Source organism: Lepisosteus oculatus, unplaced genomic scaffold (assembly GCF_040954835.1).
Source record: "Lepisosteus oculatus isolate fLepOcu1 unplaced genomic scaffold, fLepOcu1.hap2 HAP2_SCAFFOLD_87, whole genome shotgun sequence".
NCBI classification, from domain to species: domain Eukaryota; kingdom Metazoa; phylum Chordata; class Actinopteri; order Semionotiformes; family Lepisosteidae; genus Lepisosteus; species Lepisosteus oculatus.
Window position 1 is genome coordinate 236079 of NW_027168425.1, and position 16753 is coordinate 252831.

A 16753-nucleotide genomic window follows, 5' to 3' on the forward strand; every position below is an offset into this window, starting at 1 on the left:
TTCCTTCCAGGCCCCTTCACCTTGTTTCTTTTCTGTAGCCCCCACTCTACAGTTTTCCCCACAGTAGCATAATTTCCATTAGTACCCTGTTGGGACACAGCACTAATGGCGGACGTTGTTAACCCGGGCCCCGGCCGATCCGGTATGTGGTTTGTGTTCTTTGCAACCATGGTTTTGGCAAGATGGTTTTACGTCAGATGCCCTTCCTGACACAACCCTTTTAGTCGCCTCTTACGACAGGCACTTAGGGAGTAGGCTGATGTGTTTAAAAACAACCAGCGCCAGGCAGGAGTCGAACCTCCAAACTCCTAATCCATAGTCAGACACATTATCCATTGCACCACTGGCCCTGGTGTGACACTACAGGACTGTAACCCAGTGAGCTTAGCACTGCAACTAGTAAAATATTACCCCTGGTCCATTCTTTTCCAAAAGTGAGAAACACCTGTTTTCTACATTTTGTCTGTTTTAAAACCATATCTCTTTAAACCAAACCAAAAGTTTGTCTTTTGCACTGATATTCTGATTCATTTCGATTTCAAAGAAAAAAAAACATTACCTTCCAAAGCATCATAAAATTGTCCCTTCCTCCACACTCTACTTCTCTCTTGTAGTAGTACAGCAGACCTTTCCAGGTGAGCAGATCACAGAGTCCGAAATGAGCTTCCTCCATCAAGCAAAGTACCTGAACATGACTCTGTCATCATAAAAGCGCCCCTGTAATAAAGAAATTAAATCCGAAATCAAGAGGGCAGTTGCCTACTGAAGTTCAAGAAGTCATAAATTTTAACCTAGCAACACATTAAAGGCTGCATCTATACAAGTACGATTCTAGAAATGCTCACCAGATTACGTTTTAAGAAAGAACTGCGCCTCAGGTTCCGCCGAGATCTTAACTCGGATGGCAGGATTCAGAGTCTGGAGTGTGGAATGATGGCGCACGGAGGGTCCACATACTGTGGATCTCTCAGTGATCTTCCGCGTGTTCAAACCGCCAGCGTGTGACTCCCCTGTCCCCGTGACCTCATTGCTCTGCTCTCGCCTCTGTGCAGCTGAGCCCGACTCATGGTAAAGTGGAAAAAAATATGCCCTAAACGTGAGATTTACTCTGGAGTGAGGATAGTTGTTACCTTCTTATCGTTGAAACGGATGTATGTGATATGGCGACTAGGTTCTTCTCCATTAGCAGGCTTAAGGTTAAAGAAAAAAACATTGCTGACTTCTTTTTTTTTTGCCAGCCTCGAGCGCTGATTAGCGAGGTTTGTATTTCATGTTTTGCAAGTTGCATCCATTTTAAGAAAAACAAGTCGCGTTAAAGACAGGAAATGAATACTTGCATTTAATTAAGTCTAGCGGTAGGCGGTTGTCTGTAAGGACCAGTTCAGTTCGAGAAGACAGAACGAAGAAGGCACCACTGGGATTCGGACCCAGCATCTCCTGTTTAAGGAGACAAGCACTTTAACCAACTAAGCCACGGCGCCCTGGGAGTGTTGTCCTTTTGCAGCCACTTGGACACACCACTCAGACACATCTGCATTCGGTGTGTGCTCCGCCTGCTCGCTGAGCAAGTTGCCACCTTTACATACAATAGCAACATCGACACCAAGAGAAAGGATGACAAATGGCTTTTATCTGGAACTTTTCATGTCCAAGGAGCTCAATGTGCTTTCTGTGTACAACAGGGCCACTGAACTCCACACTGGCCACTGAACCACAGCAGTGGCTTGCTGGCTTGACATCTCCCAAGGAAAATGTTGAAATCGCATGTGGAACAGGAAAAGGACCCTCGAGTACGAGGGAAAAAAAAGAAAAAGATCATCTTTAGCGCGCCAACCCATGTCTGGACAGCCCAGTTTCGTCGACGAGGTGGCCGAGTGGTTAAGGCGATGGACTGCTAATCCGTTGTGCTCTGCACGCATGGGTTCGAATCCCATTCTCGTCGCTCTCTATGTCTGACACGTGTGCCCGTTCGATGTTGGCCCTCCTTTTGTTTGCTCCAGTACTAGAGCCGTGCATTTTCTAGCGGTGGCTGAACATGGTATAGTAGGCTAACGTCGGTATCGAGCAGTGGCAGTAACAGTATTTACGTGCCGCTGCTGCCAAGTGGCTCTGGTTTGAGACTGCGTTTTCACTTACTTGCAGCACAAACGGAGAAAGCGATTTTTGACAGTCTCTCGAGAGACTGCGCTAGGTGTTTAGGGATAGATCAAAGGGATAGACTTTGTCAGTTCCCCCTGGGATGATGGCCTCTCAAATAGTTTGTGATTCCTCTAGACGTTTATACAGTAGAAGCCTGCTTCGTGGCTTAAATCCAAGCTAAGGAAACGAGTTAGAGGTCTGATGCAGAACTGCGAATTCAATGAAGGGGAACACTACAGTACATTGCACTGTATGTGTGAGGAAAGCTGCCCCCTTCTGTTCCTTGTCGACCGAACAGAGGACTGTAAAGGATACCGCCAAGAAACTTTAGGATGCTGGTTGGAATCCAGCTCCAAAGAGGCCCCTTTGGGTGTTATGTCATCAAAAAGTAAGAACAGAGAATCTCCCTTTGATCAAAAGCGCAACAGAACTGTTTTCCGTGGAGCAGGTTTCAGACCCGTAGACCTGTTTTATTTGTAGGGCAGGGCGCATTCCCAAACGCGAATCTCCTGTTTTAGAAATGGTTTGGGGCGGCGTGAAGTGAAAATAAGAAGTGGGCTCCAGATGCACATGGAAGCAATCAAGTGTTTCATCCGAGCTGTTTCAAAGACTGCTCAACAGCTTTCCTTTCACAGAGGCCCAACGATTAATGATGGGGGTGCACCCTTCAATGTGCCTTACGACTCTAGGGAGTGATTGAGACGATTCGTAGCGTGTTTTCATTTCCCTCTATTCCCCGTGTTGCAGTGGTAGGATGACGTAAATTCCTGCTTCAACACGTAACGGCATTATAATCACGTGCAGGAGCTGAGGGCTTTTGTTTTGTTTCGTTTTCCATGGCGTTCGTAAACGCGCAAAACAAAGACAATTCCTCCGTCTAACACGAATGTAAATGCTTTTGAAAGTGCAGTGTGGTGCAGCTTGTAAAATCCTTGTCCACATTTTTGGTTTGTTGATGTTTTTTCTGTCTGCCAAAGTTGCATTTTGACATCAGGACGGGGAGACTTTATCATTTGAACGTGAAGCCAGCCTTAAACCCTCTGAGGCGTGTCTGTCTGCCGGCATGTATCTTGTGAAAGGTTTTTTTTTTTTAACGGAGAGCGACTTAAAAAAAGTTTCTGCAGCCACCTCGCACTCCGTGTTAGATTATAGGAGGAATGCGGCGGCGGCGAGCTCGCTGTAGTTGTGGCCGAGTAGTTAAGGCGATAGACTTGAAATCCATTGGGGACTCCCCGCTCAGGTTCGAATCCTGCCGACTATGGCGTCTGCCGCACGTTGCCTTGTGCCTGTGCGGCAAAGGCGAAGTGCAGTTTCTCCTTTCCTGGTACTATAAAAATGCTACATCGCTTGGTCCTGCTTCCATGGAAAGCAGTTCTTCAGGTAATTCTACTCTCTTACCAAAGCTGTTAGGTTCCTTTCCGTGGTGAGAGGGGTTGTCATGCAACGCTGCCACATAGTGCCGACAGACAAGTGTGTTGCGGGAGAAGAGAAAAGTGTTTGAAGATTTAAGAGTGTCTTAGGTGGAGCCAAAATCAAGTGTCACAAATGCAAGTGGGAGGATTTCCAATGTTTAATATGGTAAAAATAAGCGGAAGTTATCTGCCGGTCCGGCACAGTCTGCCATGCTTTTGTCATATACTGTAAAGTGGTGTCGAACTGGGTGTCGAACTGGAGCCTCACCATTTGCATATGTGAGGCTCCAGTTATATATCGAGTGTCACATTAAATGACAAAAATGAAGAGAGTTAAAGCAGCTGGAGAGGTTTTCTTACAACTTTTGAGCTGACACAGTTTTGGAAAATGTTTCCTTCACGCTGCACTGTACAACATAGGCAGCCAAGAGTCCCCAAAACAAAACAGAATTGACAGATAGGAGAAAATTCCCATTCGTCCTGAAGTTCCCAAAATCCAGCACTGAGCGTAAACAAAGTGTCTAAGTAGCGTGGGAATGCTAACCCTAACCCTAGCTGGAGTTTGAGCAATCCAGCACTGAGCGTAAAAAGATGAGTCAAAGTAACGTCTAATCGGATTAGTTTCCTTAGAGCTGGTTCAGAGTTTGCTCAAGAGTTTACCTTTCACAGATGCGCAAAGAAGAATGTTGGGGGTGCAAGCTTCAAGGCGCCTTACAGCTGTAGGGTGTGATTCGAGACGATTCGTGGCGTGTGCTGGTTCCCATATACCGTATGCACCGGGGTGCAGTACTAGGATGACGTACAATACCGCTTGGGCACGTAACGGCGTTATATGCAGGGTTTTCGTTTGTTCGTTTTGTTTTGCTCTGCTTTGCTTTGTTTTGCTTTCCATCGCGTTGGTAAGAGCGTAAATAAAAAGGCGATTCCTGCGTCTACCACTAATGTAAGAGCTATTTCAAGTGCGACGTGGTGCGGCTTTTCAAATGCTTGTGGGCATTTCTCTGTTGTTGATTCTTTTTTTGTGTAACAAAGTGGTATTTTCATGTCCGGACGGGGAGACTTTATCATTCCGACATGAAGCCACCCTTAAGTCCTCTGAGGCGTGTCTGTCTGCAAGGCTTGTATTTTGGAAATGTTTTTTTGAAACGGAGAACGACTTTGAAATAGGCTTTCGCCGGCGCCTCGCGATCCAGGTAAGATTGTAGCAAGAACGCAGCGGCGGTGGGGCTTGCTGTAGTCGTGGCCGAGTAGTTAAGGCGATGGACTAGAAATCCATTGGGGTCTCCCCGCGCAGGTTCGAATCCTGCCGACTACGTTGTCTGCCTCCAGTCGGTGTGTTTCGGCGCAAGCAAAGAAGCGCGCCTCTTTGCTGTTCCTGGTGGTTTTAAAACGCCCAATCGCTTGTACCCACTGCCTTGGAAATAAGTTCTTCAGCGTCCGCGAATGGCATTTTGCAGCTGGAAGCAGATGTCGACGCGTTTTCCACAGAGCACCAAAAAAGCGTCTTTTTTGAAGGTCCAGGCACTGAGCATTGGTGGTTCAGTGGTAGAATTCTCGCCTGCCATGTGGGAGGCTTGGGTTCGATTCCCGGCCAATGCAGTGGCTTTTGCAGGGAGCGGCTCCATCACTTGCATTCCCTTGCAACTCGCAACTGAAAACCCACTGAAGCTAAGCAGGTGTGAGCCAGGTCAGTACCCGGATGAGGGTGAGCTACAGGGAAAAACAAAGCTTCCAGCTGCAAGCGGTGTTAATGGTGCCGGCGGGGGGGCGCTCACCCTGAGGTCTGTGCCGGTCCCAATGCCCCAGTATAGTGACGGAGATGCTGTGTTGTAAAAGGGCGCTGTCTTTTGGTTGAGATGTAAAACCGAGGTCACAGCGCTCTGTGGTCATTCAAAATGACCACCAAAACCTTTGACAAAAGCTCTTGGTAATTGATGGTCTTCAATAATGCTTCTCCTTTAGGTACATTTTAAATCAGCTGAAAAATGCTGTGAAATGGGGGGGCACTTCAGGCCAGTGTAGGATTTGGGTTACAAGAACCATGAAACTGCACGAGAAAGCCCGTACACTGAATTACACGGCTTTCTATTCAAAGGAGGAAAAAAGAAATTCCCTGAGTTCGATTTTTTGCAGCACAGAGAGGAGCACTGTCGTGAGGCCAGTTAGCTCAGTTGGTTAGAGCGTGATGCTAATAACACCAAGGTCACGGGTTTGAGCCCCGTACGGGCCAGGTCCTTTTCTCCTCTCTTACCAAAGCTGTTAGGTTCCTTTCCGTGGTGAGAGGGGTTGTCATGCAACGCTGCCACATAGTGCCGACAGACAAGAGTGTTGCGGGAGAAGAGAAAAGTGTTTGAAGATTTAAGAGTGTCTTACTGTAGGTGGAGCCAAAATCAAGTGTCACAAATGCAGGTGGTTGGATTTCCAATGTTTAATATGGTAAAAATAAGCGGAAGTTATCTGCCGGTCTGGCACAGTCTGCCATCCTTTTGTCAGATACTGTAAAGTGGTGTCGAACTGGGTGTCGAACTGGAGTCTCACCATTTGCATATGTGTGTGCGTTGTTAGTTGATCTGACAATTGATTTTCTAAAAGCCCCAACGAACAACCTCGTGTTTATTGCTACAATTAATAATTGTCTCAGTAAACCCATCAAACCTCTACATTTAATGGCGTCCCTGGGCGGGCGAGTTTAGAATAAAATGAGAATCAATCGCACAGAATAACTGATGTTATACAGTTATACATCGAGTGTCACATTAAATGACAAAAATGAAGAGAGTTAAAGTAGCTGGAGAGGTTTTCTTACAACTTTTGAGCTGACACAGTTTTGGAAAATGTTTCCTTCACGCTGCACTGTACAACATAGGCAGCCAAGAGTCTCCAAAACAAAACAGAATTGACAGATAGGAGAAAATACCCACTCGTCCTGAAGTTCCCATAATCCAGCACTGAGCGTAAACAAAGCGTCTAAGTAGCGTGGGAATGCTAACCCTAACCCTAGCTGGAGTTTGAGCAATCCAGCACTGAGCGTAAAAAGATGAGTCAAAGTAACGTCTAAATTGGGTTAGTTTCCTTAGAGCTGGTTCAGAGTTTGCTCAAGAGTTTACCTTTCACAGATGGGCAAAGAAGAAAGTTGGGGGTGCACGCTTCAAGGCACCTTACAGCTGTAGGGAGTGATTCGAGACGATTCGTGGCGTGTGCTCGTTCCCATATACCGTACGCCCCGGGGTGCAGTGCTAGGATGACGTACAATACCGCTTGGGCACGTAACGGCGTTATATGCAAGTGCGGGATGTGAGGGTTTTCGTTTTTCCGTTTTGTTTTGCTCTGCTTTGCTTTGTTTCGTGGTCAAGAGGCGTAAGGTAAGTCGTAATCCAGGGAGAACACTGGTGGCAAACAGTCCGAGGTGAGAGGCGAGGTCCAAAGTCAAAAAGGCAGAAGGGGAGTCCAATATCCAGAATAAACGAGGTAATGGAAAAAACGCCAGGTAGAGCTCTCAAGGCATAGACTCAATACCGAGCAGCGGGAAGCAGGTAAAGATGGTAAAAATAGCACTGTGTACCGCACGGTGGAGTGTGTGCAGGTGGGTTAACTCGTGCGGCAGGGTTTGTTAATAATCACCCACTGCTGGTGCTGATTAGATCGCTTAAGAGTTGGTCTTAACTGCCTGGCGGTCATGACAAGCTCCTCTTTAAGCTGTGGTTTAGTTTTGCATTCATGTGTTTCTAGAGCAGTTATTTATGGGGGTGGGTGGGTCTTTCACAGAGGCTCAGGACAAATCCCCCGCATGAAAGTCTACTGTGTGCGTTCAAACAGTCACAGGTCAAGAGCCAGGCAGGAGGACAATGGACAGAAGAGCCAACGAGCTAAAAATAAAAGAACGAATATGAAAAAGCCACCATCTTTTTCTTTTTGACATTTTCCGACATTCATGCAAGCCAAGACAAAGTTGCTCGTAGCTACTTGTGGATTCCAATACTCTATCGAGTGCTTTGATGAGTTTTTGCAATTTGATTGTCGTCCTGTCAGCCTGTTTCTGTTTTTTTTTTCAATCTAGTGATGGAAAGTAAGAGGGAAATGATGGAGCAATCAATAACCGCTCCGGAAAAAAAATGGCAGAAAGAAATGGCCCGTCACTAAGGACATTTGTGAAGCAGAGGAGTGACATCACCACAAAGGCGACTTATTCTGCTGATCTTTTTGGTGAATAATGATTGAGGCGCGTTAAGAGAAAGGTAGCTGCATCAGCATGCTTAGGCTGCAAAGGATAAAGCAAAGGTTTACTCCATGCTGAAAAGAGAAAAAAAGAAGCACAACGTTTTGGCTGTGGAGCCTTCTGCGCCATCTTCTTTAGCGATGGTGATGATGTTTACATTGGAAAAACTGAGACACCCATACCAGAGGGGCTTGAACCACCAACCTTTCAGTTAACAGCCAAATGCACTAACCGATTGCTCCACAGAGACTGACGGCCGCTCGTGCTCCCTACATTTGCAGGTTTATGGTCAAAGAAAACAATCGTTTGCGCTTCTTGTAGCCAGCAATATTTTTTCACTGACAACCAAGAAATTGATTTCATCTTTCACAAAATGTATGGATTTCTTCAGAAACAAGTTATTCCAGAAAGGAAATGCATTCTTGCATTAAACTGAACAAAGCTGTACATGTTTGTCTGAAATGATACATTTGGCACAACAAGACACGGAGAGAGGCACAGCTGGTATTCAGACCCAGGATCGCCTGCTTACTAGGCAGGCACTTTAAGCCACTAGGGAGCACCGCACTTTTACAGACACTTGGACACATCTGCGCTCGGTGTGCACTTAACATAATCTCTGAGCCCGTTGTCTCTTTCCCATTTAATAGCAGAACTGACGCCAAGAGAAATGATGAGAAATGGCATTTATTTGACACTTCTCATGGAGCTCAATGCCCTTGACACCTCCCCAAGGCGACAGAGCTGCATTCTTTGGCGACAACATTTTTTCTTTTGTTTTATTTCTATACTTATTGATAGAAAAAAAAAACGATATGTCATGTACTGTAAGGGAAATGTCTGTTTTCATGGGGAAAGCTAGCACCAGCAAATGTTGTGTTTAGAAGAAGTGATTTAACATGACACGTGACCTAATTTACCGGAGCAAAAGCTCACCCAGCAAGCCCTGCTTTACTTCTACAGGAGAGAAGTACTGTAGAGTCTGCAAGATGTTCAGCTGGGTAGCTACGTCACCATGCCTCGGCTGCAAAGGAACAAGTAATAGGTTTATTGCATGCTGAAAAGAGAAGAAAGGAAACACAACGTTTCGGCCATGAGGTCTTCTCACACCTGAAGAAGCCTCACACCTGTAAAAGGTTCCATGGTTTTCTTTCTTCTCTTTTCAACATGGAATACACCTATTGTCTGCAAGATGTTAGAATTTCACGGTGTTTTGGAAGAAAACCTTTTTTCTTTGAATTCAAAATCAATCGGAATTTCAGCACGACACATCAACACTTTTTCTGTTTTAAGGAGATGATATTTTAAACCTGATAAAAATAGTAGGAAACACAAGTTTCTTGCTGTGAAAATTTAGATGGGGAAGTGTACTACTGGTAGCAGTGTAGAGCTCTCTGTGGTGGAGTGTAAGCGCATGTTCTATGGGCCAGTGGCGTAATGGATAACGCGTCTGACTTCGCATCAGAAGATTGTAGGTTCGAGTCCTTCCTGGCTCGTGAGGCTTTTAAACCTCTCAGGTTCCTCGGTAACAGGTTGCCGTCATGTATATGAACTATAGAAAAGCATTTGCCACAACCCGTAAATTAGCACGCAAGTGCGGGCTAGTTAACACAGAACTGTATGGAGATCATCTCCAGCTCCGAGCTCAATTGCAATGAAAAAACATGCAGAACAGAACTGGAGAGCAGCTGAATTTGTGCTCAGTAGGGTGGGGAGGACTCAGCATTGCTATTGTTCTAATTGGCATGAACTGCAGGGGATCTGAATCAGAACATGTCAGTTAGTTCGATCATTGCGTCAATATGTAGGCCACGTTAATATAGAATTATTACTTTGTCTGTCTCGTCTTTGTATATAGCTGAATGTCCCTGACAATTTCATGTTAGTTTTTAAGAACGACATTGGTTCTAATATATACATATATAGCATATAAGGAACACGTAAAAGTTTAGTCCATGCTGAAAAGATAAGAAAACCGCCACAACGTTTCATCTTGGAATAAATCTTTACTTGTTGTTTTGCAGCCTACCCATTCTGATCTAACTCCTCCCTTGAAATTCCCTAACAGATAAGGGTACGTACCGGCTCATGCGATGCTCAGTTGCAATTTGTCCCAAAACAAACAAGAACAGCAGCTGAGGTTTTGAGTTTGAACATGCACTGTATTAAAGCAGCTTTTATTTCCATTGATAAATGCTAGATATTCCTACAGAGATTCTCCAGGTGAGTAAGCGATTCCTGTTTCTGTTTGTATTTCTGTTTCATATATATATACAGTATATATATATGTTACATGTGTCTCTGCAATAGTATAAATGTGTTATACACTATCAGGGGCTGCTTTTTTGTGCACCTCATCTACAACAAGGGTTTTTTTTTCATTTATGTTTGTGGACCTTCACCATTTGAGGAAGTGAGTTAGATAAGAAAGTTACAGGTATGGTGAGCAATGACTGACAAAGGCACGTACTGCGTATTCCTTACAGAAGAGTAAGCAATTTGTTCTAAAAAACACTGGCTAAAGTCCAACATCGTTAGCAATCTTATTACTTAAATAGAATTAACATCAATAAACTGTAAGGTGCTGGTACATGCGAGTAGATTTGATCTTCTATTAAACAAAAATGCAATTACAGCTCTAAAAAGGTCAACCTAGACTTCTGTAACAGATCTGTTCAGGTCATCGCTGTTCCTCTGACCTTGTGAGTCTTTGGAATTTTAAAAGTGTATTTTGCTTGCCTTTCATGTGGTCTGTGTACAAGTCACTGTGGCGTATGCGGTCCTACACAGCCTTGCTATAGACGTGACGAGCCTCCGCTATGTTGCAATGGAGAACAGGTTCAGTATGGAGCTGCCGAGAAAATTCAGCTGGAAAGCTCGTTGCAGAAAAGCATCGTTATCTGCGTCCAGCTGCAAAGCGTCACTCGTGGGTGCTGAACAATCGATTTCCAAGGCAGTGGGTCTAGGCGATTTAGAGTGTTAAAGGTCCCAGCGAAAACAAAACAGCGCTGGTCCTTTTTCATGCACGCACGAGAGCAAATGCAAAGGACACCGTAGTCGGCAGGATTTGAACCTGCGCAGGGAGACCCAAACAGATTTCAAGTTTGTTGCCTTAACCACTCGGCCACGATTACAGTAAATACGCCAGCTGTTGGCTTCTTGCTACAATCGAACAGGGAGTGCGAGGCGGCGGCAACTTTTTTCAAGTTCGCTCTCCGTTTAAGAAACCTTTTACGCCATACGTGTAAGCAGACACACACCTCAGAGTACTTAAGGGTGGCTTCAAGTTGGAATGATAAAGTCTCCCCGTTCGGACATGAAAATAGAACTTTCTTAGACAGAAAAAAATCAACAACGGAGACATGTGGACGACGATTTCAGTCACTGCACTTTGAATAGCATTTTTACTCGAGTTACAGGAGATGCACGAATGGCCCTTGACCTACGCTCTTACGAATGCCTTGGAACATTGAAAGAGAACAGCCCTCAAGTCCTGCGGTTTATTATAATGCTGTTGCGTGTCGAGGCAGTATTTGACTCCGTCCTACCGTTGAGACACGGGGCGTACTGTAAATGAACTGCACCTGACAGCTTTAGAAAAACACCTGGGCTCAGTACGGTGCTGAGAGCTCAGCGTTGCTGTTCTAATTAGCACGCACTGTATCGGCTATGACCCGAACTTTTCAATTATCCCGAAGGACGGCGCCTGTTTGTGCAGCAGAGTGTTGCCATCAGGAGGCTGGGGCGTAAGAGAGCCACACAGCCCGCAGGGTGAGCGCTCCCTACTGGTCCCAGTCACACCTCTTGCAGGAGCAGCAGCAACCGGAGCTTTTCCGGGGTGGAATCTCCCATCCGGGTGCCGGCCAGGCTCACACCTGCTGGGCTGCCCCGGGGGTGAGCCCAGTCGAGAGTCGCAGGGCCAGATCTAGTCACCGGGGAGAAACGATACAAGTGAAGGATTGCTCGGCTCTCGGCACTTGAAAAGACCGACAAATGTCTCGATCCCGCCGGAGCTGAATGTACCCGCATGTGTGGTGTCGTCTTCTTCCCCCGCCCCGCTGTGTTTGCTGTATTGTCTCTGAAGGCGGCCCCCCCGAGACGAGACGGGCTGTTCCTGTGCCCCAATTAACACTTTACAGGTGCCATTCCCCGGCATTGTGGCCATTGTCGGTGCTCACACGCGATAAGATAAGGCGGAGGAGAGCGGGGCATGCCCAGCGGCAGACATTCAAGGAGGGGGCAGTGCGAGGTGAGGTGAGGTGCGACACGCCGGAGCCCCGACGCAGCTAATGCGGAGCACTTGTTGGACTGGCATCGAAAGGACGTGTGCGCACGGAGCGAGCCTTCCCTGCGGCGGAGCGCGGGAACTTTCTCCCCCCCTCCCGCTGCAGGAGTTGTGTGCACTGCAGCGGTGCCGAGAGAAAAGCACAGAAGGCAGCAGGCTCTGGAGAGCAGGTAAGAGACGGAGCCTTGTGGGCAGGCGAGCAGGCCCGTTTTTTGGAAATTGCTGAAAAGGTTTGTTCGGTGTGTGGCAGGCGCACGTCGCGAGCTTGCGTGGCGATCTGCCGGTCTGGAGTTATGCAAATGAGGCCGAATTGCATCCCGGGACATGCTGCGAATGCGCAACGGCGACTGCAGATGTGTAGGAAACGGCGCGCTCGTTTTCTCGTTTTGCCCACACTTTTGAGTGTTAGTGTGGCGTGTGAGTGTGTGAAAGAGTGGGCCCAGCAGGAGGCGGTGGCGTGCGGGGCGAGGAGGTGGCCTAGACTGCGCGATTTGTGCTGTGGGTGCGGGCCGCTTGCAGGGGCCTGTTTAACTCATACTTACCTGGCAGGGGAGATACCTTGATCAAGAAGGAGGTTCACCCAGGGCGAGGCTTGGCCATTGCACTCCGGCTGTGCTGACCCCTGCGAATTCCCCAAATGTGGGAATCTCGACTGCATAATTTCTGGTAGTGGGGGACTGCGTTCGCGCTCTCCCCTGATGTGCTTGGTCCAAAATCAGATACGGGAGGGTTAGGACACCACGAGCTGCGTGGCTGCGGAAGGATCCCGGTTCGACAGGAGTGGACGCCGCTGCTGGTTCTCGCTGGCTTTTAGTTAGGGGTCCGGAGAAGCATCTCAAGCTAGTTCCACTACTCTTTCTGGACGTTCATTCCCTTTTCAAAGTCAGTCGTTTTGCTGTAGTCTGCGTTCTTTAGGCTGATTATCGAGGTTAGCCTTTATTTGGTCATGGGGGGCCTCGGTACTGTATGCTGAGTCTAAAGACAGTTTCACCCGTTTTCTGATTGCTCGGTTCTGTACCAGTGCAGACATGTCAAACAGTGAATGGCTGTACCTCTATTGTATCCGTGCTCAATGAATGAAATCGGTAACAAATGAATATATGTCTAGTTATACGAAAAACGAGTGGTTTATCGACTCATCTTCATTTGCAGATTTAGAGGATAGCAGGGGGCACATAGCATACCTCATAGCAGGGGGCACATAGCCGCAATGTATTATCAATGTTAAATTTCAACCATAATATCGACAACATTAATAAACGCATACATTGAGAAAATATTCAACCCAGCATATTTTCCGGTTATATACCACAATGCATTGCTAGTATTCGTTGGTCACGTTTTTCAAACGTAGAAGTATATCCGCAAATATCTCAGCAATCCTCTTTTGACGAGCAAGTATGAACAATAATAATACTATCTGAATACATACAGATCTTTCTTAATATTATTTTGATTAAAATAGTACGTGAATAAGCAAAAAATGGCACATAAAAATAGTGTGAATGGGGAAGATGACACAAAATCGTTTTGCCGTTTCTCTTTTCTTATTCTATGTTGTACTTTCAAACTTTGGGTACTCTTTAATTAGGACAGACTTTATTGCTCAACTGCTATGATGCAAGCCAAATTTTATACATTTATTTCAGCTTTGAGCTCAGTAAACCATTCATTTTTTAGATTATACTAAAGAAGATATTAATCATCATTTATTTGGGAAGTAATATTATATAATTTTCTCCTAGCTGCGGTGCTGAAGTCCCACCCTACATCAACAGAAAAAGAAATAAAGGAGCACGCCATGTGTTACTTGAAGAATGCATATGCAAGGCAGGGGGCCAGGAGATCTGGACACTGAAAATAATAGGTTTTTGGTTCTAACTGTTAGGACAATTAGACAGGGTTTGCAAATAGTGGACAAAAATCGTCTTAACTTCCATTGTAATATTTTTTTTTCTTGGAAATATAGAAGTTGTACATTTTAAAATGTATATTTGAATCAAAATGTGGTTTTGAGTTAGTGTGTTAATGTAATTAGTTTGTGTTTGTCGTTACTATACTGTATATTGCCATGTTACCAGAATTTGAAGCTGAAGTTTAAGACTAGTTGTGTTTTTTATGATTATTGCCCATATGTTGATTGTTGATTGATTGTATACAATGTATAATTTGAAATACATATGTTTCAGGTGTGAATGTGTATTTTCAGAATAAATTTCTAAACCTAATCATTGGCTTGATTTACTAGTTTCTACACCTGTAAAACCTATCTTTGATGTATAATAGACCTCTACCCATATACGTATAATAGTCCTCTAAAGTTATCTGTAACACCTACCATATATGTATAATAGTCCTCTGAATTTATCCGTATAATAGAACTCCAACCATTTACGTATAATGAACATCTAATCATAGACGTATAATTGACGTATAACAGTAGACGTATATTAGAATTTCATTCTAGATGAATTGCAGACCACATTTAGATGTCTAAGGTATGCGTTTAATAGACGTATATTATACGGCTTTTGCCCACTGGGAAGCTCGTTTCTTTCTACCATTATGTCACTATGACAAAATCTGTCTTTAAACACCTTGCTCAGTCTCTGACGAGACTGTCAAAAATTGATTTCGCCGATTGTATTGCAAACCGGCGGAAGCGGGGTATTGGGAAAAGTTTTCAACTAGCAAAAATCGCGCCTCGGCTAAACCTCACAGGCTATGATACTGCCAATGCGCAAAGCTGACGGTTGCCAGGCAACCGCGGGGATCCTATGGAAATCGTTATCGATCGTCTCATGGCATGTCGTTGCTATAATGCTTCATATTTGTCGTCTTCTTCTTCTTCTAGCTTGAGGTTTTGAAGAATTTCATGACAGACAAGGGCTCCGTCAGGAACAAAGGGCGTTGTGAGAAAACCGTTGCTTATTTTCAGCAGCAGAAATACAACCCTTTAAATACAAGATGACAGAACAATGACGAAGGGCATGCCAGGAGGAACTCATGCACTGCAGAGGAAAGGGGGCGGGCACGTACAGTTCACATTCAAGCCACAAGTACTCTTCTCGGATGTTGCATAAACAAATCCTAACGTCCTGAAAGCATTGCAGCATGTTTGTGTCCCACTTCCCATGGCTGCAGGACTGACACGAACGGACAAACACTATCTGTGGCGTTTAGCGTGACATAGTCTTGCAGGCATCGTGCTGTCTTACTGCAATACTATACCGCTGGAGGAAACAGCACGGGTTCGATGAGCCTTGGAATGTGACTAGGAAAGAGATGCCTTTTGAACGAGGTAAAGCACTGCACAACGGAATTGAGGGATAATCTTACAGGGGATTCTGAGCGGTGTCTAAATAAATAAATTCTTCAGCTTCCGGGGATGGCATTTTGCAGCTGGAAGCAGATGTCGATGCTTTTTGAACAGAGCACCAAAAAAGCGTCTTTTTTGAAGGTACTGGCATTGGGCATTGGTGGTTCAGTGGTAGAATTCTCGCCCGCTATGCGGGAGGCTGGGGTTCGATTCCCGGCCAATGCAGTGGCTATTGCAGCGAGCGGCTCCATCACTTGCATCCCCTTGCAACTTGCAACTGAAAACCCACTGAAGCTAAGCAGGTGTTAGCCAGGTCAGTACCTGGATGAGGGTGAGCTACAGGGAAAAACAAAGCTTCCAGCTGGAAGCGGTGTTAATGGTGCCAGTGGGGGGGTGCTCACCCTGAGGTCTGTGCGGGTCCCAATGTCCCAATATAGTGACGGAGAAGCTGTGTTGTAAAAGGGTGCTGTCTTTTGGATGAGATGTAAAACCGAGGTCACAGCGCACTGTGGTCATTAAAAATGACCACCAAAACCTTTGACAAAAGCTCTTGGTAATTGATGGTCTTCAATAATGCTTCTCCTTTAGGTACATTTTAAATCAGCTGAAAAATGCTGTGAAATGGGGGGGCACTTCAGGCCAGTGTAGGATTTGGGTTACAAGAACCATGAAACTGCACGAGAAAGCCCGTACACTGAATTACACGGCTTTCTATTCAAAGGAGGACAAAAGAAATTCCCTGAGTTCGATTTTTTGCAGCACAGAGAGGGCCACTGTTGTGAGGCCGGTTAGCTCAGTTGGTTAGATCGTGGTGCTAATAACGCCACGGTCGTGGGTTTGAGCCTCGTACGGGCCAGGTCCTTTCCTCCTCTTTTACCAAAGCTGTTAGGTTCCTTTCCGTGGTGAGATGAGTTGTCGTGCAACGCTGCCACATAGTGCCGACAGACAAGAGTTATCTGCCGGTCCGGCACAGTCTGCCATGCTTTTGTCATTTACTGTAAAGTGGTGTTGAACTGGGTATCGAACTGGAGCCTCACCATTTGCATATGTGAGGCTCCAGTTATACATCGAGTGTCACATTAAATGACAAAAATGAAGAGAGTTAAAGCAGCTGGAGAGGTTTTCTTACAACTTTTGAGCCGACACAGTTTTGGAAAATGTTTCCTTCACGCTGCACTGTACAACATAGGCAGCCAAGACTCTCCAAAACAAAACAGAATGGACAGATAGGAGAAAATTCCCACTCGTCCTGAAGTTCCCAAAATCCAGCACTGAGCGTAAACAAAGTGTCTAAGTAGCGTGGGAATGCTAACCCTAACCCTAGCTGGAGTTTGAGTAATCCAGCACTGAGCGTAAAAAGATGAGTCAAAGTAACGTCTAAT

General features: G+C 45.6%; 5 non-coding genes across 5 annotated transcripts; 4 read left to right on the plus strand and 1 right to left on the minus strand.

Moving 5' to 3' along the window:
• Positions 1 to 1860: 1860 nt before the first annotated feature.
• Positions 1861 to 1942, plus strand: trnas-gcu (transfer RNA serine (anticodon GCU)). Its single transcript has one exon. It is a non-coding gene; the product is annotated as a tRNA-Ser (tRNA).
• Positions 1943 to 4784: 2842 nt separating this feature from the next.
• Positions 4785 to 4866, plus strand: trnas-aga (transfer RNA serine (anticodon AGA)). Its single transcript has one exon. It is a non-coding gene; the product is annotated as a tRNA-Ser (tRNA).
• A 4324-nt stretch (positions 4867 to 9190) lies between these two features.
• On the plus strand, positions 9191 to 9263 carry trnar-ucg (transfer RNA arginine (anticodon UCG)). Its single transcript has one exon. It is a non-coding gene; the product is annotated as a tRNA-Arg (tRNA).
• Positions 9264 to 12586: 3323 nt separating this feature from the next.
• LOC138236118 (U1 spliceosomal RNA) lies at positions 12587 to 12750 on the plus strand. Its single transcript, XR_011188514.1, has one exon. It is a non-coding gene; the product is annotated as a U1 spliceosomal RNA (small nuclear RNA).
• A 1908-nt stretch (positions 12751 to 14658) lies between these two features.
• LOC138236041 (U4 spliceosomal RNA) lies at positions 14659 to 14800 on the minus strand. The gene has a single exon (XR_011188442.1). It is a non-coding gene; the product is annotated as a U4 spliceosomal RNA (small nuclear RNA).
• Positions 14801 to 16753: the final 1953 nt, after the last annotated feature.